Genomic DNA, 25,693 nt, shown 5'->3' on the forward strand with positions numbered 1-25,693 from the left:
TTTTCATTTTGAGTGTTTTTTTAGGGTGCCGACAACCGACCACCTTTTTCGAAATGGCATAAAATCAACGCTTAACAAAATTGTTAATAAAAATTTTCCAATAGATGAAATAAATCAAATCTCCCAACCAGTTATTAGTCAATAGCAATTGGACGAAAGCTATGGACCGAAAACAAAAGGGTGCCGCCAACCGACCACCTTCCTCTACACAAAATATGTCCATTGATGATTCATACAAACTATATTTCTAGACCAACATTTGAAAAGGGCGTAGCAGCCAAAATTTATTCCTTCTGATTCTTCGTCTACATATAAAGCTTTATAGGTAGACGAAGAATCAGAAGGAATAAATGTTGGCTGTTACGCCCTTTTCAAATGTTGGTCTAGATTTGATCATTTGAACACGTTTTTCAACGATAAATTTTGGTGTAAAATTTCATGGTTCAGAAAAATGTCTCCTAGTACCGGAAACTACTTTATCATGTTTAAATGTGTCTAAATTCCTGTTACATGAGTAAAGACATCATTCAGAATAGTAATATTTTTCAAATATATTAAGTTGTAAATATTAGAAATTATTAGTGGAGCTTATTTGACTCTTCAGCTAAATGTTTTTCATCCTAATCCAAGTTCCCACCTTTTTCAATGTCCTCTTCAATTTTTGTTTCTGCTAATTTCTGTGGCTTTTTCAGCAAGAAGAAACAATTGAATTGAAGTAAGTGTAACAAAACAGGTGTGAAGAATTTTTATTCAACTTCAAATTTTGTACAAAGATTATAACATGAAGATCTGATATTCCATGCCGTTAGAAGCCTTTTCAATAGCTTCCTTTAATAAAATGAAGGAGGGAGCTCTGCAAGTAGTGTCGTTTTAATAAGTGTCCGGTATTGGGAGGTGTCCGGCGCTGGGAGATCTCCACCTAAATAGTTAATGATCCGCCTCACGAAACGATCTTTCACACACGCCCCGTACGAGAAGTTTGAAACTTCAAACTGCTTGTAATTGAATTGAAAATTTAGGAGCAAAACAGCAAATGTTATCGTTCAAGCATAGGGGAGCGCGAAAGTCAAAATTTCAATCACTCTAGGCTCTAACCAAATTAATTATCTTATGATCTGTTTTACGTCAAGTAACAATTTCCAGGCTTCTTGGATTTATCTAATTCTTATTGCGGACTTATGACAGCAATCACGAAGCTGATTGCACAGTTTTATTGGCGCTCTTATTGCTATCAATAAACCTCCCATAAATCTGCTGAAAAATACTTAAAACGTCAAATGCCTATTGACCATATGAACAGATCTATGATAGTGATGAAGAGCGTAATAAATCTAATTTTCAACGTTCGAATAAAGCTACAATTTTTGGTCATAATGTGGTCAAATGAATTACCCCCATAAAAATGTTTGTATTGCGAAGAGTTTATGACGGTGTTTTATAAAAGCAAAAATTTTCTGATCAAAAGAGAGCTTAAAATATTCATCTTCATGAAGCAACTTCGGTCCGAATTTTGACAAACATCGCATGAATATTCAAAACATAGAATGACATAGTCAGACGACTACTCCACGAACTCATTTATTCGACTGTCACTGAATGTGTTTACTATGTGCAGAAAAAAACTTAATTAGCATTGTTTATGTTGATGTTTACCGCTGAAAGTGCCTCGCAGATGAAAATGGGATTCAGTCCTGTGTGATAAATCATTTTACTCATTTGAAACGTGTTCAGATTTCGGATAATTTATCAATTTGTAAAATGTGCATAAATATTCAATGACTAATATTCAACTGAATATTGACTGTCCAGAGCCGACTATGAATGTGTCGGAAGTGAACTGAAAAATGAAGAAAAATGGACTTCACTAAAAAATTTCGATTATTTTACACTGTTACGTTTGATTTGTTCAATATTGTACGATGCATTATGTCTTTAAAAAATGTTAAATCGCAATTAAGAAAATCATTATACCACTCATCGCCATCGAAATCGCAACCGTTTCTTCACCGTGTATCACCAAAAAATGAACCGCCAATTTGAATGCAGTTTTGCACTGCACACCTCTGCTGACACTGAATAACATCGCAAAGTCGCAAAGCGACGCGGCAAAAATGCAATTTACGAACACACGCACACCACGATGACCAACAGCAGCAAAGAGCCATCGGTTATTCCTGCGCGATTGGTACCGGTAACCGGCTTCATACCGCCATCGCGTCGTCGGAAAAAGTTTTCTGGCAAACGCACGAGGTGCAAAAAGTGCTTTAGCAAGCGAGTGGCGAAAAGTGATTCGGGGGGAGTGCGGCGCAGATCCCGACCGCTAGGAAAAGCACTCGCGCAAATCCCGACCGCTAGGAAACGCACTCAGAGAAACGTGTGAAAACCACCCCTTCTTCCGTTCGGCAGAAGCAATCTTCCATCCATTCCGGTGGACCAAAGCCGCCAAGAGCATTCGTCGATTTGAACAGGTTTCAGCGGACAGAAGAACTCCATTCCGAAGATTTGACGAAGACGGTTCCCGTGACACAGCAAACGACGACGACCTGTCGCATTGGAGGCCATCGTTTCAGTCTAAAGGCATCTTGGCAGCGCAAAAATCACTCCACTGATTGGGTAAGTGCCTCTAAAACAATGTGCGAACAGTCGTTTAACGGTGGACATACATCCACAGGGTTTTTGTACTGGACTTTGTTTTTATGCCGGATTTTGTTATCGTGCCGGATCGAATTCGTCCGCCGTCGGCGCGCGATCGTTGCTGTTTGGCTGGAGGAAAGGGGCGTGCTAACCTCGGCGAGGGCATCGTAGCTATCGGTGGGGACCGGCTTCGAAACCGTCGAGTGGTGTGCATTGGTGCCAGTTTGGTGACTGGTGTACGGAGACATCGAAGACTGCCTCGGAGGGACCCCATCCAGCAACCCGGTCGTACTGGACGGCCAGAGGGGTCTCCAGCAGAGGAGTACCGTCGGTGAGAACCTCGGGAACGGCATGCGAGATGATCGCAGCACAGGCGAAACGTAGGGGGACGCCCCGTTAGGTGGTACCGTGAGTACTGAACAAATGTTAGTTTGTAAGATGGAAGAAGTAGAGAAGAGGAAGTAAGACGAAGAGAGTAGGGATGAGAAGGCAGTTAGAGGAAGATTAGGGCAAATGCCCCAAATATATGTATTGATTTGAGATTTGTGGCTTTATTTGTTTTGTTGGTGCTTTAGCCCTCCAGTCTTAGTTGCTTTTTGTCCGTTTTGGTAGTTCTGCTCTACCCGCTACCGGAAGCTCGCAATACTGGCGCCCAACGTGGGGCCCGAACCAGTGTAACAAGCCCCACGTTACAATCAACATGTAACAATTAACAAATTAAAATAATGCACGTTCTCTCCTGGTGCCCTGAGAGAGACGGCTAGGTGGTGCCCACCAGTGATGGTTTCACTCGGTTCAATGAACGTTCATTTTGGAATTATTCCCGAATCAATCGACGCAGAGCATGAGTGGGCCTGATTCATTTTCTCTGCTGAGAGCAGATGTGGTTGCAGACACTCCGAATGAATCCTGCTTATGAGTAAACATACTCCGATCGCGTGTGTGTGGTAATTGCTGCCCGGGTGAATCGTGTGATGATTGAGTCGGCAGCAAACATTGGCTGTTCATTATCGTTTCTTGATTCGATCCAGCCTTCAGTCTCGGGACATTCGATAGGATCATATTATGAAAATGTGATTCGACTCTCACTCATATTGTTCGGCAAAGGACGCTTCTTAGACGGTACGGACGGTACCTAGCGCAACAAGAATTTTGCTTTTATCGGCTTTGAAGCGTACGTTGCTTGAATTGGATACAAAATGGGTGCATGAAAATTGGCTTACGTAACAATCGTTTGACTTGATCAAATCAAAACATTGGCTTTGTTTTAACTTGTTTCCTCGCAATTTTGGAGACGCACGTTTAAAATCTTTAAACACAGCGTAACGCGGTCGTTTCGAATATTTTGGAATGACACCCGGTATAGTAAAGAGAGACGTAAGTCCTACGTCAAAAAAAAAACTATACGCGCTGGATTTCAAATCCGGAAGTTTGTTTATGGATCCATTATCCATTCGATAATGGTAGCATAAACAGGCGGGGCTTATTGTAAGCAAAAGTGACTTCGGACTTGTCATGAAATACCAGGCAGTCTGAAATGGGTCACTAGAGCTACAGTAGAGCTAGAACCTTCTAACTCCCGGACTAAATCTGACTGTAAAACAGTCAGCTTTTTTCCATAACATCACTGCCAGCCAGTGCCAGGGGGGGTTAGAATGGAGACACAGAGACAAAGAAGTTGTGAGAAATCCTAATGCGATCGCTCGAAACATGATCTAGAGTGCGGCGTCGCAATCAACGCAGAAAATGACATTTCGAACGTTAAACGTAAAAACCCGAGCAACGCAGGGTACGTTCTGCTAGTCTCTCTATATAAAAATGAGTTAGCATTTCCTTTGAGGCAATATAACTAACGAACGGATAAACCGATTTGGAAGATTTTCTCACTAATCGATTCGTCTTGGGATCAGCTGTTTGTATATATGAAAACATAGAACATTTCGCCGGGAAAGTGGAACAAAGGTAAAAATACATTGTTTTCATCAGTTCTTAAGAAAACAATCAAGCTCAAACTGAAACCGATCTAGAGTGCGACGTTGCAATCATCTAAACCAGGGCTGCCCAACGTACGGCCCGCGGGCCGGATGCGGTCCCGGCTCCATTTTATGTGGCCCGCGGTGGCGTGTAAGAAAAATAACCTCATAATCGGCCCGCCAGCTTCTCTATCTGGCTCTAGAAGCTCTTTTATGAATCACTAGCAGACCCGGCGAAGTTCGTTTCACCTAAAATTGATTTATTATCTGATTAGTTTTCGAGTTATGCCGAAATTTCTGTTCAATTTCTATGGGAGCCCCCTTTCCAGAAGAGGGTGGGGTTTCGAACCAACACGTAAACATATTTTCCTTCCAAAATCTCCACATGCCAGATTTAGTTCCATTCAGAAGTTCAGAAGTTTCCGATTCATCCCGATACTCTGCTCTTCGATCAATTTACCATAGATACGACGTAGTTTTTTGCTAGTATTTATTAGTATTTCTTTATACTGTCAATAGTTTAGAGTTGGTCGCCCCTTGGTCAGAATGGTTTATGTTCTCGTTGAGAAAAGGAAGGTCGGTTTGCTTAATTTGTTCGGAAAGTATTGCTATACTGCCGTGAATCGCATATCTGTCCCATCTTTGGTGGGTTTCCTATTCGTATGGGACAAATATGCGATTCACGGCAGTATATTGAAGGCTTAAAATCTGAATCCAAGCATTCTATGAAATATATTTTAAAGGGCCTAGGTAGCAAACAAACGTTGATTCAAATTCAGTCGCGCTCAATCAATTAAAATTTTCATTTATTGATACAAATTATTGGTACAGTGGATTATAGAAGCAACAAACTCTCTTCACTCGAGCAACATACGATGTCAGACAATGCAATACCGACCAAATTTGCTGTTAGTAAGATTTTGGAAAAACGGATGAAACCCTTCCAGGACGTAGAGCGACTTGTTAAGGACTTGACTAAGGATGACATGTTAAGGAATGCATTTCGATTGTTGTTGAAATCGTGTGCCCTAGGGAAATAGCTTCCTTCAGTAGCATTAGTTTGCGCGAAACATGGTGAACAGTAAAAGCATTATAATTATAGTAAAAGTTCTTGCAGAAGATTTAAAAGTTACGTTACGCAGCGGTGGTGGATGAAGAAGCATAAAATGTGATGATTGAGTCGGCAGCAAACATTGGCTGTTCATTATCGTTTCTTGATTCGATCCAGCCTTCAGTCTCGGGACATTCGATAGGATCATATTATGAAAATGTGATTCGACTCTCACTCATATTGTTCGGCAAAGGACGCTTCTTAGACGGTACGGACGGTACCTAGCGCAACAAGAATTTTGCTTTTATCGGCTTTGAAGCGTACGTTGCTTGAATTGGATACAAAATGGGTGCATGAAAATTGGCTTACGTAACAATCGTTTGACTTGATCAAATCAAAACATTGGCTTTGTTTTAACTTGTTTCCTCGCAATTTTGGAGACGCACATTTCGGTTTAGTGCATCAGCATGCATATTGCCAGTAAGCATGTGGCGTGATACTTTTTCAAAGACATTTTTGTTTTCAGTCGCATATAGAATATTTAATATATATTTATATAAACGCTTTTCAAATTGGTAATTCCTCATTAATATTTTACCGCTATGTCCATGGCACAATTTGCTTCTCACTAAATTCTCTATATATCGCAGACCGATGTCGACAGGAAATCGGAGGGCGCTTGTGGGGACTCTAGATGCGATGTGTGTCATACGGGGAATTGTGTGACCATTATCGATGGTCATTTTTTTTTCGCTATACAAATGGCAAGTGCTTTCAAAGCATTTACGATCTCCTTCTACCAAATGCCAGGTAATTTAAAAAAAAGGTTGATTTGACAAAGTTGAGAGAATTTATAAAATAATCATTATTTAAAAAATAAGTGCCAAATGGTGGATAACTTACTTACTGCTGAAAAAAATCTCATAAATGAGAAATAAAACAATTTGCAAACCAATACTTTGTTTTCGGATGGTTTTGATTTGGGTACATGTAATGAATTCGAGGAGCAGTTCCCCTACATTATGTTTTACATTTGCTTAGCCTTAGCCGTGCGGTAAACATACGCATTTTGAATGCCATTTTAATTAAAATTCAAACGGATTGTTTAGGGACGTGTACATATATTGGCCGTCATTCCTCTGTATGGTTTTATTACTACATATACATTAACAGATTTATCGTGAAGTGCATGCGGGGCGTAGGTAGTGCAAACGGTAGTGCTGTGCTGTCAAAATATCCGATTCATATGGAGAGATAACATGCCTGATTGCAATCAAACGAGTGAAATAGGACTCGCTCGCCGAACATTATCGAGCTGCGATTCAACTTGGACGAGTTTCTGTCCTGCTCCGATCGGCAGTGAGAGAATCGGGAACCGACTGAAGCCGCTATTCAATACAGTTAAGGAATAAATGAACATGCTTGCAGTCGGGTTCACTCAAATTCATCAAAATGAGATCGCATGTGTTGATCCGAATAACGACAACTATAGACGAGTGTGTGTCGAGTGGCGAGAAAATAAATGCTTTTTGCCGATTCTCTCGGGAATCAACCATCACTGGTGCCCACTACGGGAAATGACGAGGTTTCATATGAGATTTTGGTCCAACTGCCAAATCCCGCAGATATATTTTTATTGCGCATCGCGCTTTTCGTCTACAGCAAACAGTTTGCTGTATTCATAGCTGAGCCTTTGCGTAGGATTCTTATCATATTTGGGCACCTCGAATCAATTAATGTCATTTGGCATCAACGATTCGATGTCTGTGTCTGGAACAAACTTGGGACAAATCACAACTAAACATTTTATTGCCTACTTTCAGGCTTTCCACTTGAGTCCAGACACCGAATCAACAAATAAAACATACACAATATAGCACAAACGTTATAGACTCGATCATTCACAACTATTCGAACACAAAAAAACCAACCGTAACAACACTCTGGATCAAATTCCATGATGGCCATATTGAAAACGGAAAAGCATTTCGCAGTCAGTGAAATATATCACTGAAATGCATGATTTAACGAAATTTTCACCGCTTATCATACTTTTTCCGATAAATAATTTTATTAATTAATAGTTTGGGCAAAATACTAATAGATTTAGTGGACATCCTAGATGTTGTGGTAATCAATATTTTCGATTTATTTCCCGGAACTACGTTATATGGCCGGCGCGTGGTATTCAACCTTATTTTTTTCACAACATTTGACCATAAAATCGGAAGCGCACTTCTTTTTAATGGTAGTGAATCGAAATAACAACCTGAATTAAATTATTATTTTGTTGTCATCATCATAATTTTCATCAACAATCCATTTTGTTATTATTTTTCTGCAAAAATTTGTTTAAGACCTTCAGCGTCAATGAAACAATGAGTCAACCTCAAGAAAAAAAAATCACAAAAAATCAAAATTCAGATGGTATTTAAAAAGTTATGAAAGTTCGGATTAACCGAGAAATTAATGAAATTCAACCGCGTAAAAAAAACCTGAGTATACCTTATTTAGCAATTCCACTAATTACATCATTGCTTATGTAGAAACTTGAAGAGCCAAGAGCAGCCGTTTCTCTGATTTCTATCCAACACCTGCATCAGAAGTCAACATCGTGATTTTAATTAGTTTTCATGTAATTATCCGAACCAGAACTAGCTTATCGACTACTCAATATGACTAATTAGGCGCAATGTTATCGTTTAAAACCCAAATTAAGTTCCATCGTTGCGCTATTCCGTAGTTATTTCCATACGCAGTTCCGCACGACCATCCATGCTGTACTACGCATCCAAACGTGACTCAAGCGAACAAAATTTGCATCGATGAGAATGTCAACCGTCCCTAGACGCATCATATAAATCAATAGAAATTGACACGTTAGAAAGGTCACACGTGTGAAGGCGATGGTTGTGAAGCCAAAACCTCCCGTCGTCGGTGTCGTTGCTGTTGTTGGGGAGCTGGATGGTTGGCTACTCGACTAGGGGAAGTAAGCGAAGGATATGATGGCATGTCACTGCCACATTGTCTGACGGACTGGGTTTATTCTGAGAAAGTCACTTCTAGCCATTTAGCAGGTGACCTTTCGGTTGTGCGACTCTTATGTGCAATTACCTACCATCAACTGTTGTGTCTTCAAAAGGTAGTAAATACAGTGTTTACGGTATGAAAATGGTCATTTTACTTTACAAGCTGAAGATTATTGTGTTAAAACCAGACTGTTTTGTAATATTTTAATACAGTGTCTGTGTTAAAAGTTTAAATTTCATGTACATTAAAACCTTCCAGAATTATGCCAAGAATTTATACAAAAATTGTAGGATTTGTTTTTGGGTGTTGTCACAATTTGAATTTTTTACTTACATTAAAAATGTTAATCCACAATACACGAAATGTGTGGAATTTCATGAACTGTTATGATCGTGGTCTTACGCTTAAACCGGATGGCGCAGTTGATAGAATCCATTGAAGTTTGTTCGAAGAAATATTTCCAAACTTCTAAAAAACGTGTTTGTACTAGATATTCTATTTAAATCCACCACTGAGATGGTTAATCCAATGACTATTTTTGTCCACCAATGCCCATAAGCACCGACAGTGTATCCATGCTATGCATGCCATAAGGATATATACTCTCAATAATGGTGATACATAAAAGATAAAAAGGCAACAATGTAAGCATCTCGCCCCCTGGTCTCTTCGGTTGCCGGTGACCATCCGAGCCTGGGATGGAAACAAGCAGTCGGAGGTTATAATATGTTGAAGGCTATTTTTGCATAAATACCTTCATGCGCGCCGTCAGGCAATGGCATTTCTTCGGAAAATGTAACCTTCAGGTCTATTTGTGTTGCTCTTGTTCTTGTTTTCGAATGAATTCGATAAGGATGATCCTCAAGATAATTAGTTCAGCGGAACCATCCTTCATTGACAGCAATCCAAGCTGTTTTGATTGCTAAGGTTTTTGCTATGTGATTAATGGATATTTTTTTTCGATATGTGTTCTTGGTAATAACAGGAATAGGAAAATTTCCGCACCATAAGAAAATGTGGTTAGCCTGTGATAGAAAAAATAGCTGTCATTCACAAGTTTGTTGCTTGTGCTTAACTTGAAGCAAATATATGAAGTTTATTTTCCCGTCGAACACTTCATTAGGAACATTCAATAAGATATAGAATCAGTAGAAATAACTTACCGCTGAACCCTTGACACATAAGCCTTACAAAAATAAAAATAATTAAATAAAAATGTGTTAGTATGCTTTATCTTTATAATATTTAATTAAATGATGAATTGTAATAATTTTCATTTGTATTCGTACCACATGAGTGATCATCGAAAAAAGCTAGCTGACATCATGTTAATTTGAAAAAAAAAAAGGTGAGCAATATTTACCGGAAGTCTCTTGGATGAAAAAAGCCTGTTAGCTTACAACACCCAGGATCTAAGGACAATGTACCATGCGTCCGCTTCTTTTCAGTTTTAAGGCTCGATAAACCGTAATCAATCCGATAATGACGATGATTTTATTCCGCACTAATACTAATAAAGTTTTCAACTAAATTCAATATTTTGAGGCTATTTTCCGACTGATGGAGGTATCATTGCATATTCATTACATTTTCATATTAATTTTTCACTTATCCAAACTAACAATTACTGAGGCCGACATTCGCATTTTTATCGAACCCATACTAACTCCCAACGTTAGGAGCATGCACATACACACGAACTTGATTTTTCATTTTATCTTTTCCCACTGTTTCTTTGATTAAATCACTCCTAAAACATCTTCACTAACTGACTTTCACATTTTTCTTCAATCTTGACTACCAATTGATTCCCTTCACGTCCAAAAACTGCTTTCCAAAAATCGAAGTTAGAGAAAAAATTTTTAAGCGTTAATCATGTGTTTTTTTTTTAATTCTAGGATTAAGGGTCTGTCTCATTTGGAGAATTAAACTGAAATTAAACTTAAAAGTGACATTTGAATAATTATCGAATAACCCTGCTCGCAGAGCAAGATTACTTTTGACAGATATCGAATCATTTTGCATCGATGCCTTATTGGAATTGCTGGGTAGCACCAGTCATTCTTATGATTGGGTTATTTGCTTATTTTCGAACTGTCACTTTTAAGTTTAATTCTCCAAATGAGACAGACCCTAAGTTCAACATAGGGATGAAAGGGAACATGAGGAATCCCCTTTGCGGGCCAGCCGATGGTGATGTAGCAGAGCTGTATTTAGGAGAGGGTCGGCCAGAGGGGCCTGAGGATTAATTAGTTTTAGTAAAATTATTACGCCAACTGGCGATGTACTAGATATGAAATGATAAGTTCATTCTCCCTCCAAATTTGGTGCAAGACGGACGTTGGAAAATATTCTCAAGTGTCGAATTTCGCGGCGTTTTTAATACGATTGTTAATAAACCACAACTTTTGACTATTGTCGGCGTTGTGGTGGTGATTTCTCTGCATACGGTGTATTGTGAAGATAGAGGTGGTTTGTGAACAAGTTTTTGCTATTCCATAGATCTTTGCTTTGTTTATCAAGTGCTGATAGGTGTGTTTTCGTGAGTCAACGAGTGATCAAATGATCCTCGTTTGATGAACGACAGTGAAGATGAGAGCGGGGGATTTGTTAGTCCCCTTGAAGATGACGAGACAATAACAGACTACGATTCAGCTACAGAAGGAAAAACGGAAGGTAACTTACGCAGGAAAATGGATACTAACGGTAACGTAGTATGCAAAAAACAGAAAATGGACACCGGAACGAACAAAAATGAAAAAAAGGTCAAGGACAAAAATAAGGACAAGAGCAAGAACAAAACAGATGGCAACGATGGTCTCAGGGACGGTTGGCATAAAAACAAAATTTTCAAAACGTTCATTCTTGAACCGAATGAACAGAACTCCGAACCAATTCACATTATGGAAATAGCAAGACTCCTACGCAATATCAAAATAACATACAAAGATCTCGTAAAAGCCGGTAGAAACAGATTCAAAATCATTTTTGAAAATCCCAGACACGCAGAACCATTAATTAATTCAAGGGTGCTTACCGAAGACTTCAAATATAAAATTTTTGTGCCAACTATGTACAAAGAGACCATTGGTGTCATCAGGAATGTACCGTCGTCTATATCTGAATCGGAAATTTTGAATAACCTGGAATCTGACAGAATCAAAATAACGAAAATTGAGAGAATCAAGAAACTAAACAAAAAAGACTTGGTTTCGATATATGCAATCAAGATTTATGTCGAAGGGGAAAAGCTTCCCCGTCAGGTAAGAATCTTTGATCTGCCATATGAGGTGGATTGTTACGTATTTCCCATGAAGTGCTGTGTAAGATGTGTCAGATACGGGCACTCCACAAAAGCATGCAAGTCCCCAAAAGTAAGATGCATTAATTGTTCTTGTGAAGGTCATGAAGGATTGTAGGTCACTTAGCATTTGCTGTTGGCATTGCAAAGCAGGACATAAAGCTTTTGACCCAGAGTGCAGGGAAAAAGGTAGACAGGATAACATAAGAAAATATATGGCACACAATAAATTAACATTTGCAGAAGCCGCCAGATCATATCCATCACCCTCTCAAATTCAATACAGGCTTCAGGATAACTCTCAGTTCCCGAGTCTCACCCAACCAGAAATCCAAACAGAAACTCCCATAATCAATGAAAAACTAAGACATAATCCCAATGAACCAATCACCCAACAGCATCCAACTAATAATCCGATTCAAAATAGTCAATCTAAAACATACAGTAATATTGCAACATCTGAATATATTACCAAAACTGAACTAGAACAGATTGTTAACCAACTCAAAGTAGAAATAGTTAAACAATTGAATGTCACAAAACTGATCACCAAAATCAAGGAAATTCAATAGTAAATCAGATAATCGACAACTACTCATCAATATTAATAAACAGCTGAATGAGCTGGTTAACCCGGAGATTTTGCGATTACCCGAACCACCTGACAATAAGACACAAGATGTCTAAATTCAGGAATTTGAACATTCTACAAAATAATATAAACAGTATTCGTCCAAATTCAAACCGGTCTTTGCTTACACATTTCTTAAAATTACACAAAATCGACATAGCTTTTTTATCAGAGATTTGGCTCAAACCAAAAGAAGATTTTAACTTTCCAGGATATAAGTTTCCGAAAAAAACCCGTGACAAAGGTTATGGTGGAGTTGCTTTTCTGATTAAGAATGAAATAGACTTCAAACTCCTAAAAATGCCAAATATCCATCCAATAGAAGCAATAGCTATTCAAACAATTAATACATCTGAACCTTATTTGTTTATTTCAATATACATTCCCCCAAGTCCAATTAATAATAATCAAATCAAAAATCCCCTCAAACTTCTGTTAGATTTCATCGATAAAGTTAATTTAGGTACAGTTTTAGCAGGAGATTTCAATGCACATCATCCATTATGGAATAATGCATCAAAAATCTGTCCAAGAGGAGAACTAATAGTTGATATGATTGAGAATAGAGATCTTATTTCCATTAATGATGGCTCCCCGACCATGATAAAACCTCCTAATACGACTCCATCAGCGATTGATCTAACATTTGTTTCATCTGGCATAGCTCCTAAAACTAATTGGGCGGTGTTAGATGAGGAAATTTGTGGTGATCATAAGATCATAAATTTCCAAATAATAAATACATCAAAGCAACATCTCTGTAACAAAGAATTAGTTAACAACAAAAAAGCAATAGAAAATTTAAATAAAATTGACCCTTGTACAATAAATACTCCAGAAGAACTAATTAACATATTTAACCACAAAATAACAAATGCGAAATATAAACCTAACCAAAAATTTCAACCAAAAATATGGTGGACTCTTGAAATTCAAGAACTATACGACGAAAAAAATAGGAAATTAGCAACATACTGTAATAGTCTAACCTTAGAACATTTCTTAGATTTCAAAAAGTCAAGAACTATTCTTAAGGCTAAAATCAGAAAAGAAAAAAGGAAATGTTTTCATCAATTAACTGATACTTTGACTCCTGAATTAAATATTAAACAAATATGGTCAACAGTTAAACTGATCAGCGGTGGTTTTAATAAAAAGCAAAATGTAATATTATTGAATGATGTAAATTTTTCGACTCAATTTATGAATAATAATTTCCCTAACATAACCAACGAAGTTCAATTTTCTATTTTACCCACTGTAAATAAATTAAAGCATGTCCACGTTAAATTTCGGACACCCATCATCCAGTGCGTTTTTTTTAATTTTCACAAACCACTGAGAAGATCAATTTACATGACAGCTCAATCTCTTCGCTTTATATGATTCGTTCAGCGTATTTTCATTCTTATCCAAGGTCATAGAATGGTTACAAATCAATTGGACATTGACATGTCCGAAATTTAACGTGGACAGGCTTTATCAATTAGTTATAATGATATAACTAATGTTATCAAGTCTAAGGAAAAAAGTTCGTCCCCAGGTTTAGATAATGTGTCTTACTGTATATTAAAACAACTCAGTTCCGAATTATTGAAAAAAATAGAATTGATCTGTAACATAGTTATTTCCACTACAAATATACCCGATGACTGGTTGAATATTAAATGTGTTCCAATTTTAAAACCCGGCAAGCCAGAAAATCTACCTGAATCTTACAGACCAATTTGTTTGATTTCTACTTTTCTTAAAACTATAAATATTAAAGTTAAAATAGTTTTAACTAAATTTACCATTGATAATAACATTATTCCTAAGTATTCTTTTGGATTTCGAGAAAAAACTTCAGCTGTAAATTGTGTAAATACTTTGACTTCATTGATTAATACTGCCAAAAACAATAAAAAGGTTATTTTAGTTACCTTTCTAGATTTAACAAAGGCCTTTGATAATGTAAATATTACTAAACTTTTAGAAATACTCATAGATTTCAATTATCCATCTGAATTAATCAACTGGCTGTACATGTATTTAAAGCAAAGAACTATTATCTTAACACTTAATGATGGAACCAGTATTAGTAGGCAGACAAATAAAGGACTTCCGCAAAGATGTCCTTTATCTCCCATTCTATTCAATATTTACACCTCCAAACTCCACTCAGCTGAAATAGAAAGCATCTTAATTCAATTTGCTGATGACTTTGCCTTAGTATCAGAAGGAAACGATCTAACGGAAGCTGAAAATAAAATGAACTCATCTTTAAACATAATAAACTCCGAGCTTGAAACTTTAGAAATGCAAATAAACCCAAATAAATCAGGAACAGTCTGTTTTACGAATAACATCCCTGATAATTTAAATGTACATATTAACAATAATCAAATAGAATTGAAACCAGTCCATCAATACCTCGGAATTTGGTTAGATCACAGGCTTAATTTCAAAACCCACATAACAGAAACCACAATCAAGGCAAAGAAAAAAAAATAATATCATTAAAATGCTCAGTAGAAAAAAGGTGGCTGTCATCCGGAAACCTTACAAAAAATCAACAACTCAATAATTAGATCCGTTTTAGATTATGGTATTTCAGTTTATTCCTCGGCTTCAAAAACAGATTTCAATAGATTAGAAAAAGTTCAAAATTTGTCCATCAGAACAAGCCGTAGATATTTACAATCAACACCGATACATGTTATATATGCAGAAGCAGGTGAATTACCTTGAAAATACAGAGCACAATATTTAACTTTTAAAGAAATTCTCAAAACATTGTATTACAGTAATAGTCCAATTTTAGATAAACTTTCTGAACTCATTAACTCTAATGAGCTACCCAAATTTACATCTTATTTAGAAAAAAAAGCCTCGCTTAATAATTTTCACATTCTTCAATTAAAAATTCCAAATAATAATACGGTGCAAATTAATGATATTGACAAACTCATCATACATTCTACCATAAAAAATCTGAACAAACACAATACTCCTATTGCAATGCAGAAATTTCTAACTCAAAAGATTATTGAAGAAAATTATTTTACACATTTTAAGATTTTTACAGATGGATCAAAGACCAGCCAGGGTGTAGGGTGTGGTTTCTATGACGAAGAGAACAAAAAGTCTTTTAGTTTCAAACTTAGTCATCACTTCTCAATAATGAACACAGAATTAGTCGCAATAATTGAAGCCATAGAATATGCAATTTGTACAAATCATACAAAAATAGTAATTTTCACCGATTCTCAAAGTAGTTGCAGAGCATTATTAAACACTAACAAAGACAATTATTTAATCAATAAACTCATTACATTAATTAGTTACAATCATTTTGATGAAATAATCATACAGTGGATTCCAGGACATATCAATTTAACAGGTAATGACAGAGCCGACACAGCGGCAAAATTAGGCATACAAAGAATACAACAGGAAAATTACGCACTTACTATGGGTGACTGTTTATTGAATTTCAAACAAGAACTTGTTACAGAATGGAACAATGAGTACAAATCCCTATCCCATGGTTTTACAATATTAGGTTATAAACAACAACCAAATTCCCCGTGCTCCACAATAAAATAGACCTAAATATCATTTTGAAGAAAAAAAATATTGATGAATACCTCCAAATATCAGAGTTTATCAACCAGGCAAAGATTAATGTTTAAATTTTTTAACTTTCACTTGTGAATATAACCATTGATTTCTGTCCGAACATGCTCCGTTGTAGTTTGGTTTCCTTCATATGCTTTGAGAATAGTCAAATAGTCTAACATTCGCGTAACCGTCATCTTCTATATAATAAAAATGAGTTGAGATTTCCTTCCTGACGATTTAACTCGCAAACGGGTTGACCGATTTGCAAGATTTTTTCCCTAATCGATTCGTTTTGGGATCCGCAAGGTTTGTATCTACAAAAAGTTGGTGAATTAAATGGGGAAACGTAAAAAATCATTTGAATACAATTTTTGGTCCGCTGTTGAGGAAAACAAAACAAACGCGCGGAAATTGATCTAGCGGGCGGTGCACCAAATAGTTCATTGTGACATTTGCAACACCCGGGCAAAACTGGGTCTCTTTCGCTAGTTTTGAATAAAATGTTAATTTAATTCAATCTAATTTGACACTTGGCAAATATGGACCAATAGGTCTGTGCCATCAAAAGGAGAAAAAAAAAATGATAAGTTCAACCACTGATCCTAATACTCTAAAATCTTAGCGTAAAGGTAAAATAATAAAACAAAAGCACAGTTCGGAACAATTAGAAATAAAATGATGACACACTACACAAAATCCGAGTTAGACACGGGCGCTCCGACGTGGATAGGGTCATTTTGAGGCAGGTCAGTCCTGTGAGGCTTGACCTCCTGCTCTACTCTCCTACGACTACTGCATTCCGGTGGTTCCTTCGGGGCTCCTGCTGGTATTTAGCCGTATTTTGATGTCCTGCTGTGGTCCTAATGATGCGCTGTTCTCCGGTGCACTATGGGGCGGCTCCATACAAGTAGGTGGCCAAAAATATTTTCATTTCATATCTGCAATATTTCACACTTATATCGTAGATTATTGGGGCCCTCCTTAGCCGTGCGGTAAGACGCGCGGCTACAAAGCAAGACCATGCTGGGTTCGATTCCCGGTGCCGGTCAAGGCAATTTTCGGATTGGAAATTGTCTCGACTTCCCTGGGCATAAAAGTATCATCGTGCTAGCCTCATGATATACGAATGCAAAAATGGTAACCTGGCTTAGAAACCTCGCAGTTAATAACTGTGGAAGTGCTTAATGAACACTAAGCTGCGAGGCGGCTCTGTCCCAGTGTGGGGATGTAATGCCAATAAGAAGAAGAAGAAGATCGTAGATTATTGTCTAAAAGATGTGAAATACTTGTTTTGCAGGTCGTTATTACTTCTAAGGTCTCCAAACTCCCTGGAATACAGACCTTTGATCTCTATGGAATATATCCCTTTTATCTACGAATGTCTCATGTACACAGCAGTCTATAGATGTGTATTTTATTGCAGCGCAGACCTGTAGAGTTCAAACTAGAAAATTGTTTACTGTTTTTATGTGAATTGAGTTGTACAGATGTTCTAAGTTGCACAAGGACTCCGTCAAATACAGGCCATTGCATCTACATACGTAACAGGTTGTCTTTGTAGGATTTTTCAGATTGGTTCAGGCTCTTAACCCGTAAAACAAGTAAAGGGAATACAATATAAAGCTCTATTAAAGCTAAACGAACTCCATGCAATAAAAGCTTCAAGATATATAAGTATACTGCAACAACATTTATTTATTCATTATGTACATGAACATCCTCAACAAAATCATCATTTATTTCTTCAAGATCGAATAAAATATCTGCTATGGTATATTTTTCTGTACTCGAATCTGTTGTATTGCAAGAAGTTTCAGTCACTAAAAAACTTTGAACATCATCTTCTTCATCTTCTGGTTGCGTAGCTGAGTTTGTTCTTTCAGCACGATGAAAGCCCAACGCTTGCGCGCGCTGGCTACGATGATGGATGATCACACGCTGCCGTCGCGACGCCTACTGCGATGATGGTTGCAAGTCGTTTCCAGCGACTGCTAGGACTATCCGATCGGTCCGTTGTTCGTTTGTCGTATGCCTGCCCGCCGCTGCTTGGGTGGAGAGTGGTTTCCTACTAGAAGAGCATAACAGAAACTGAACACAATTTTAACATATTGTGATATTTATAACTTATCTTGATACAATTTTGTTCTTAGTAGCCATTACCTTTCAAATGTTGTAACAGGATTTTATCACAATGTGATTGAAAAAAGCTTAACATCGAATTGCCCAACAGTAGGCAATTAAAATAGATGTAGCTAAGTCCCCAGATATCACAACGCCGATATAATTTGATAAGGTTGCCTGATTTGAAATGTTGTTAGTTCTCGGAAAATATTCTTGCACAGACAAAAACAAAAATTTCTCATTGTTGACCACAATCTGAAGACCTATCAAGATCTGTAAAAATTTCCAACTGCACAACAATATATTTTGAATCTGATCCTGTTATAAATTTCTAACAAAATATGTTATTTTTATGATAGAATTGTAACAAAATTTGATAGTTTTTTATTTCCAGTAGTGTAATTTTTGATAGAAATTTAGATATTTTAACAACATCCTGCACCATATTTGTAACATATTTTGTTATAAAAACTATATATAATAACATAATAACATATGTTGATATAATTTTGATATGATCTTCTAGTCGGGTTGCTATGGCAAAAACACCCGTGGTAGACGAATAGCTTCCCGCGCACAACCGCATCGGTGTTCGTGGGCGGAGTGCCTAGGTGTGGGTGGTTGCTATGGTGACTACAGCCGTGTCGCTGCTCGTGAGCATATAGGCTTCGGAAACGCTTGCTGGTGGACACGTGGTTCTTCGCTGCTGCCAAGCCAAGGCAGGGTTCCGTGCGTTGCGTGTGTCGTCCGAGTTGTGAATGACCCGATTGAGTAGTAGTAGTAGTAAAATTATTTTTTATTTAATCAGTTTTTGTTTTACAATTATTTTGTTTATACATATACAGTGATCGGCCGGCTTGGCCCTTCAACTTCGATTTGATTTTTTTTTATAATGTTATCTGAGTTTTAAAATATAATATATCATGACGGCCTTTAGGAGGCGCTAGTGTAAAAAAAAAATTTGATAACCTAACTACTATGTACACTAATATTTACAATAAAAATTTGATAACCTAGATTGGAACTAGCGCCCTAAGCGCTTCTTGGTCCGAGTGCAAGCAACGGACCCTAAACTTTTCTTTACACTCATCAAAGCGTTCATGTAAGGTCTTTATCCCGGCCAGACGGTGGACCTCGGAAGTTCTTGTCCTGGGAGGGGTGTTGAGGATCATTCTCAGGAATTTGTTTTGGATCCGTTGAAGTTTGAGGTGGTGGGTTTTAGCGCAGCTCTCCCAGACCGGCATGCCGTATTCGATCACAGGGAGGATGATTTGCTTGTAGGCAGCAAGCTTATTTTTCAGGGACAATGACGACCGGCGGTTGATCAAAGGGTACAGTAGTTTCAACAAAATGTTACACTTTGTCACCGTTTTGTCAACATGTTGCCTGAAAATAAGTTTGCTGTCGAGGGTCAAGCCAAGGTAGTCGGCCTCATTGGCCCATTCCACAGTCGTGCCATTGAGGATGATTTTACAGTCCCCAGGCGGAACATGTTTAGGGGATTTAGTGTGGGGGAAAATGATGACCTGGGTCTTCGCCACGTTGATACAGATCTCCCAGCTGGTGAGGTACTCTGTCAGGGCATCCAGGCCTCGCTGGAGTTTTGCCACGTTGTAGATGACGGAGGTGTCATCTGCGAACAGAGACAGAATGCCGCCTTCTGGAGGTTCTGGCATGTCGGAGTTAAAAACAGATTGAAAAGCAGGGGCCCGAGGATACTGCCCTGGGGGACGCCTGCGACGATGTTGTGCGCATTGGAACTCGCTCAGCTGATTGCCGACAGGTCCTTGCCGACAGGTAATTGTTGATGATTTTCACCAGGTAGCTGGGAAGATTGTAGCGTTGTAGTTTGTATACCAGGCCATCATGCCACACATTGTCAAATGCCTCCCCGACATCGAGTAAGGCCATGGCGGATGTTTTTGAGACAAACTTGTTCCGTCTGTGGACGTTGGTAACTCGAGTCAGTTGGTGTACAGTTGACCGACCAAACTGTTCCTCGAGCAAATTGTTGAGATTTTCGGCAGACTCAAGTAACCGGTGATGAATAGCTTTTTCAAATAGCTTGGATAACCCTGAGAGAAGGCTGATGGGTCGATAACTTTTGGGAGAGGAAGGATCCTTCCAAGGCTTCCGGATGGGGATGACTTTCGCTGACTTCCAGGACGATGGGAAGTAGCTGAGCCGGAGACACTGATTAAACATTAGCGAGAGGTGCTCAAAGAACGGAGCACTCATGTGTTTGAGCTCGAGATTCGGGATGCTGTCGAAGCCTGGGGCCTTCATATTCTTCGATGATTTGATAATAGGCCGTCAATTCGCCAGCTGAGATCTCCAAGTCCTCCGAGAAGTCGTTGGGAATCAAATGGATGTTGTTAGCATGCTCGTTGACGGCTGCTTCGTGTGGACTGGCGATTTTCTGCTCAAGATTGTATGAGCTGACGACCTATTTCAGCGACCTTCTCTGCAGGAGTTATCAAGCGATCCTGAGAGCTATTGGGCCGAAGCTTGGATTTTAGTATTTTGGTCATTTTCCAGAACGGCTTAGCATAATCTGGGAGAGTGCGGATCTTATTCAATAAGTCGTTATTTTTGAGGTCCACCATTCTGGCCTTGATATTTTTTGTGATTCGATTGCAGCGTGCCTTAAGCACAGGCAGTCCAGTACGCTGAAACTGCCTGCGAGTGACATTCCGCAATCGAATCAAATCTTTGGTGAGTGAATCGATGTTTAAGGAGTTGCTTACCTGCCGAGCCGTCGGGACATGCTTTTCTCTGGCCACCGAGATCGCCTCTTCGATGGCGCACAGCTGGCGGTCGATACTTTCTGGCGTCTCCGGACGCACCTCGTAATCGATGGTGTTGTCGACGCACTGCTGGAACCGCTGCCAGTTCACTTGATGGTAATTTCGTCGTAACTGCTGGTGCCGAATGACCGAGGAGCCCACTTCCGCCACCACCGGATAGTGATCCGAACTGAGCTCCTGGTAGACGACCGGCTGCGAGACGTGGTCGTTCATGTTTGTTATGTAGAGGTCGAGGGTTGCGTGGACACCGGACCGACTCAGCCGAGTGAGAGAATCCGGGCTCAAGATCGTGTAGTGGCCTTCTTCCACCCCGTTGCTCCAGATGGTGCCGTTTCGATTGCCGCGACTGTTGCCCCAGGCTTGATGTTTGGCATTTAGGTCGCCGGCAATAATATACTGGCCTTGCCTCCGCGTAAGCTTGACGATGTCCCTCCGAAGGGCAGCCAATGATCCATCGCTGGTTTTGGCTTGTGTTGGACAGTACGCCGCGATGAGCGCAATTGTGCCTACAGAAGTGGTGATTTCGACACCGATGGCCTCGATGAGACTGAGCTGGAAGCTTGGATGCAGACGACAGTTGATGTTGTAGCGAAGAGCGATCGCCACACCGCCTCCCCTGGTCGACCGGTCGAGTCGCACGATGCGGAAGTCCGGGATGTTAACGTTCACCTCCGGTGCGTTTCGGTGATGAACGCCACGTCTATTTCCTTCTCCTCAAGGAAATTCTTCAACTCAATTGTTTTGCTCTTTAGCGAACAAGCGTTCCAGTTGACCAGGCCCACCCTAGCACATATTTTCAATGATGAACATGAAGTGAAGATCTGGTCGAATCGGGATTTGCAACCACGCAGCCGAGTGGCGAGCTGGGATAAGACAAGAATCAGCTGCTCAGGTGTGTAGAGCGGAGCAGATTCTTCCGGTGGGACAGTTTGATTCTCTGGCTGCCGACGAAGAGCCATTCGCTGGATAATGGATAAGCGGCTTCGTGTCGGGGAGGTCATGAGTGTAAAACTCATACTTGTGGACCTGTACCCAAGTAACACCGAAAACATCATTATAAACTAAGATCTAATAATGATGTTGAATAAAGGTCGGGAAAATGGAATACAAAACATTTTACGTTCAAGGAAAGCTATGATAAGGCTTTTGCAAAACAAAACGATTCGAGAATTTGTTTACATATCAATTTCAAAATTAAGGTTCCCCCAAACACACGCGACACGACAATCGTGACGCGATTCTATCGCATGGCGACTGCGATTCTGTCGCCGTTGGTATGGAAGCGTAAATGGAACATTGCCTGCAGCGACCCAACGATAGAATCGTGGCGACTAGTTGTCGCCATCGCGGCGATGAAATCGCTTAGCTTTGGCATAGTTATATATTTCTTCAATCAATGGCGCATGAATTCAGGAGAAGTAAAATGAAAAGTTAGGCAATGAAACATGAGCCGCATATAATGTTTCGACCGAGAATTCGAAACAAATTTGATTTATTTATTCAATATGTATATGTTTATTATTAAAATGGTAATAAAATGTATTATTAAAATGGTGTTCATCATTTCATGTATGCTTGTTTTCATTCGTTTTTTGTATAAAATTTATTTCTTTGAACGTGTTGGTCAACATTTTTGTTTTGGAATTCAATTTGACAGAACCATATTGAAAGTCGGTTACTGAAAACATCCTTAGGGGTCATTCAAAAATGATGTCACAGATTTTAGGGGGGAGGGGGTTTAAGATTTTGTGACAGTACATGTACTAGATATACAAAAAAGCGTGACAGAGGGGGGGGGAGGGGTTCTAGAAATCCCAAATAGTAGTGGATGTTATATTTGAATCGCCCCTTAGGGTCGTGTGAAAGTTATCAAAGCAGTTTTTCATACCAAAACGTAAAATACTATAGGTTCGAAAGATGTATTTTTTACTCTCATACAACAAACCGTGTTACTTGGGAAGAAACACGGAGTTGGATAATGAGGAAGGTAATCGTTGGGTCAGGATTTGCCTGTCGCTGGCAATGTAACCGTGGTAGATCTGCCCCGTAACACACCACGTAAAGGTGTCTACCCAGCATTACGGGTCTAATCTTCTTTAATATAAAATGGTGGCCCGGAATAAAAAACGATTTCATTCCCAATAATTAACAGAAACAAAACCAAATAATCTTGCCAGAAAATTTTACTTTCCGCCGACGGCAGCCCAATTAGTAGAAAATATCGTTTAGCTGCTTTAGTGTTTTAGCGGATTATTGATATTATAATATGCAATTAATTGTAATCAAGTGTCGGTCTTTCACCGTCATTAGTCGTCTGAGTACACGCGACCGCTTACGTAAAGGCAATCAAACTCATCAAATGCTTTAGCCAAGCAAGCCTTTGCCACAGCAGAGTGCGATTGAATTCGCATTCTATACCGTCCCGCCCAGCCCGTTACTGGGGGGCATGGAGTGCGATCCTCTCGTTTAATAAACAATGTGCACTCGCTTGACTGTGGATATACAACAGTAAAGCACATGTGGAGATTGGACAAATCAAGCATCCGAAAGATATTCAATTTGCAAAAAAGAGCGCTAACCGCGGTGGAGGTTGGTACTCGGATTCTGATGGCTTTTCCGCAAACGTGACCTTTAAGTGGTCTTGTTGTGTAGGGGTTATCACGCCTATCTAGAGAGTAGGAGGTTGAGGGTTCGAGTCCCTCCAAGGCACGTGGATTCTTTTTCGCAAATTTCATATCAATTTGTCCATTTCGAAACATATGCTGTGCATATGCACAGCCAAGATATTTAACAAAAAAAATGGTTTTCGTACGGCCGAGTTGCCGAATAATATGCAATTAATTGGATTATTGAAAATAAAGGATCTTCCAAGCAGTGTTGATAAAATTCGTCTCACTCATTTGAACGCCGAATAGTAGATCAAGTAAACCTTTTTTTGCCCCCTTCGTTTTCCATGCCGTCTCATTGAATTACATACAGTTGATGGTTTCCTACCAGCACCCCGCCGAGGCCAGCGTCCAGACGTTATCGTAACTGTAAAAATAGCCAGCATATGTTAACCAACTAAAGTTTGAATGGGAAAAGACATCTAATTCGGGTTTTCGCAACAGTAGGAACTTTTCACGAAAAACTTTTTGGTACCAGTTATGTAGGAAGGTGTCCGCTACTACGCCTACCAAATATGTTTTCGATTAAGATGCTTATTTTCGAGATAATCAACCTTAGATGCCTTTGGCCATACTGTTTTCCGAAAGTTAACTCCTAGTGTGCCGCTGTAAGCATGCTCAAAGTACTTTTTCACCTAATCAGCCTTACTTTAGCTTCCGAAGGGACTGTATTACGAGAGCCTTCCAAGGACGACGATTTCTCTGACAACACTAGGACTGAAAAACATGAGTGAAGTTTATTGTCCAGCTACTCTACGCATTGAAAAATAGAACATCCTAATTGGACTGTTTGCAATTGTACCCACATGCTCAGACTTCATGAGGATTGAAATTTTGTTTACATAAAATGGGCTACGATCCGATATAGTAATCCATCCCACCAATTAACCTTCGGGCGTAATCCGCAGGAAGTATATCAAATTCCTCTAAACCTGAGATAACGCTTGTATGCACGCCACTCATCCGCAGCTTGCCGGGTCATGTCGAGACCGGAAGCCATCAGCATCAACCTTAAGCGCAAGCCCCGCATGACCTATACGAAACCATACAATCGGCACGCACGATGAAGGTTTTTTCCTTGTTCGTCGTACTAACGGTCCAGCAATCGACCTTCTGGGTGGCTGTTTGGTGTAGGGTGAGCGTTGCTTTTCCCTGCACATGGCGGAAAACCAATTAAAGAAATGTTATCTTGCCAAAACCCATCGCTAAATGACGATGCAACTAGAAGAAACCAAATCCGACGTTGAGACTGTTGTTACATAAGGGCGTATTGAAGCGCAATAGCATTATGCCGAATCAGTCCTTCGCCCTAAGCTGTTGGATGTTGCATCACTTGTTTTAACGCTGTCAATGAATCCTACACCATCCACGGACCGAGCGAGTGAGATGCTCGGACAATATATGGAACGAAGCCTACCACAAACAAAGGCTGTTGGTTTTGAACTCAGGGTTGGGAGAGGTCGGTCCTCTCGTATGGCCGGAAACAGGTCAGTGGGTCGTTCTTTAGTGCATATCACTTGACGCCGTTAGTTTGTCATTGGAGGATAATCTCGGGGTGTAATCAAAATGGTATGACATTAAACGTGAGCCATTCAGGCGGAAGCGGAAGAGCGCTTTTAATGGCCTTTGTAAGTTTTGATGATGGAAATACTGATTAGGCTTTATTATTTTCTATCTAAATGAGTTCTGCCATGCTTGAGAATTCTTAGATATTTTTAAGGTCTTAACCTCTTATGATGAGTACATTCTGATGGATCTTCTTGATTTTCAATTTCGAGATTTTAAAACTTTCCCTGAAAATGTTTTGACCTTTCATGTATTTATTTATTCGGTAGGTAGGGGGAAAGACGGTTTTGGTAGGTTTTGTTCTATTATT

General features: G+C 39.3%; 1 long non-coding RNA gene across 2 annotated transcripts in view; it reads left to right on the forward strand.

The window, feature by feature from the left end:
- The first annotated feature begins 2,082 nt into the window (after positions 1-2,082).
- LOC134214775 (uncharacterized) overlaps positions 2,083-25,693 on the forward strand; it is a 43,241-nt gene continuing 19,630 nt past the window's right edge. Inside the window, exons 1-2 of one of the 2 annotated variants that reach the window (XR_009979907.1) lie at positions 2,083-2,613; positions 2,672-3,174. This is a non-coding gene — a long non-coding RNA (uncharacterized LOC134214775). Of the gene's footprint in view, positions 2,614-2,671; positions 3,175-25,693 lie in introns of those variants that run through there. The other variant, XR_009979908.1, reaches the window with a different exon arrangement.

Source organism: Armigeres subalbatus, chromosome 2 (assembly GCF_024139115.2).
Source record: "Armigeres subalbatus isolate Guangzhou_Male chromosome 2, GZ_Asu_2, whole genome shotgun sequence".
Lineage (NCBI taxonomy): Eukaryota > Metazoa > Arthropoda > Insecta > Diptera > Culicidae > Armigeres > Armigeres subalbatus.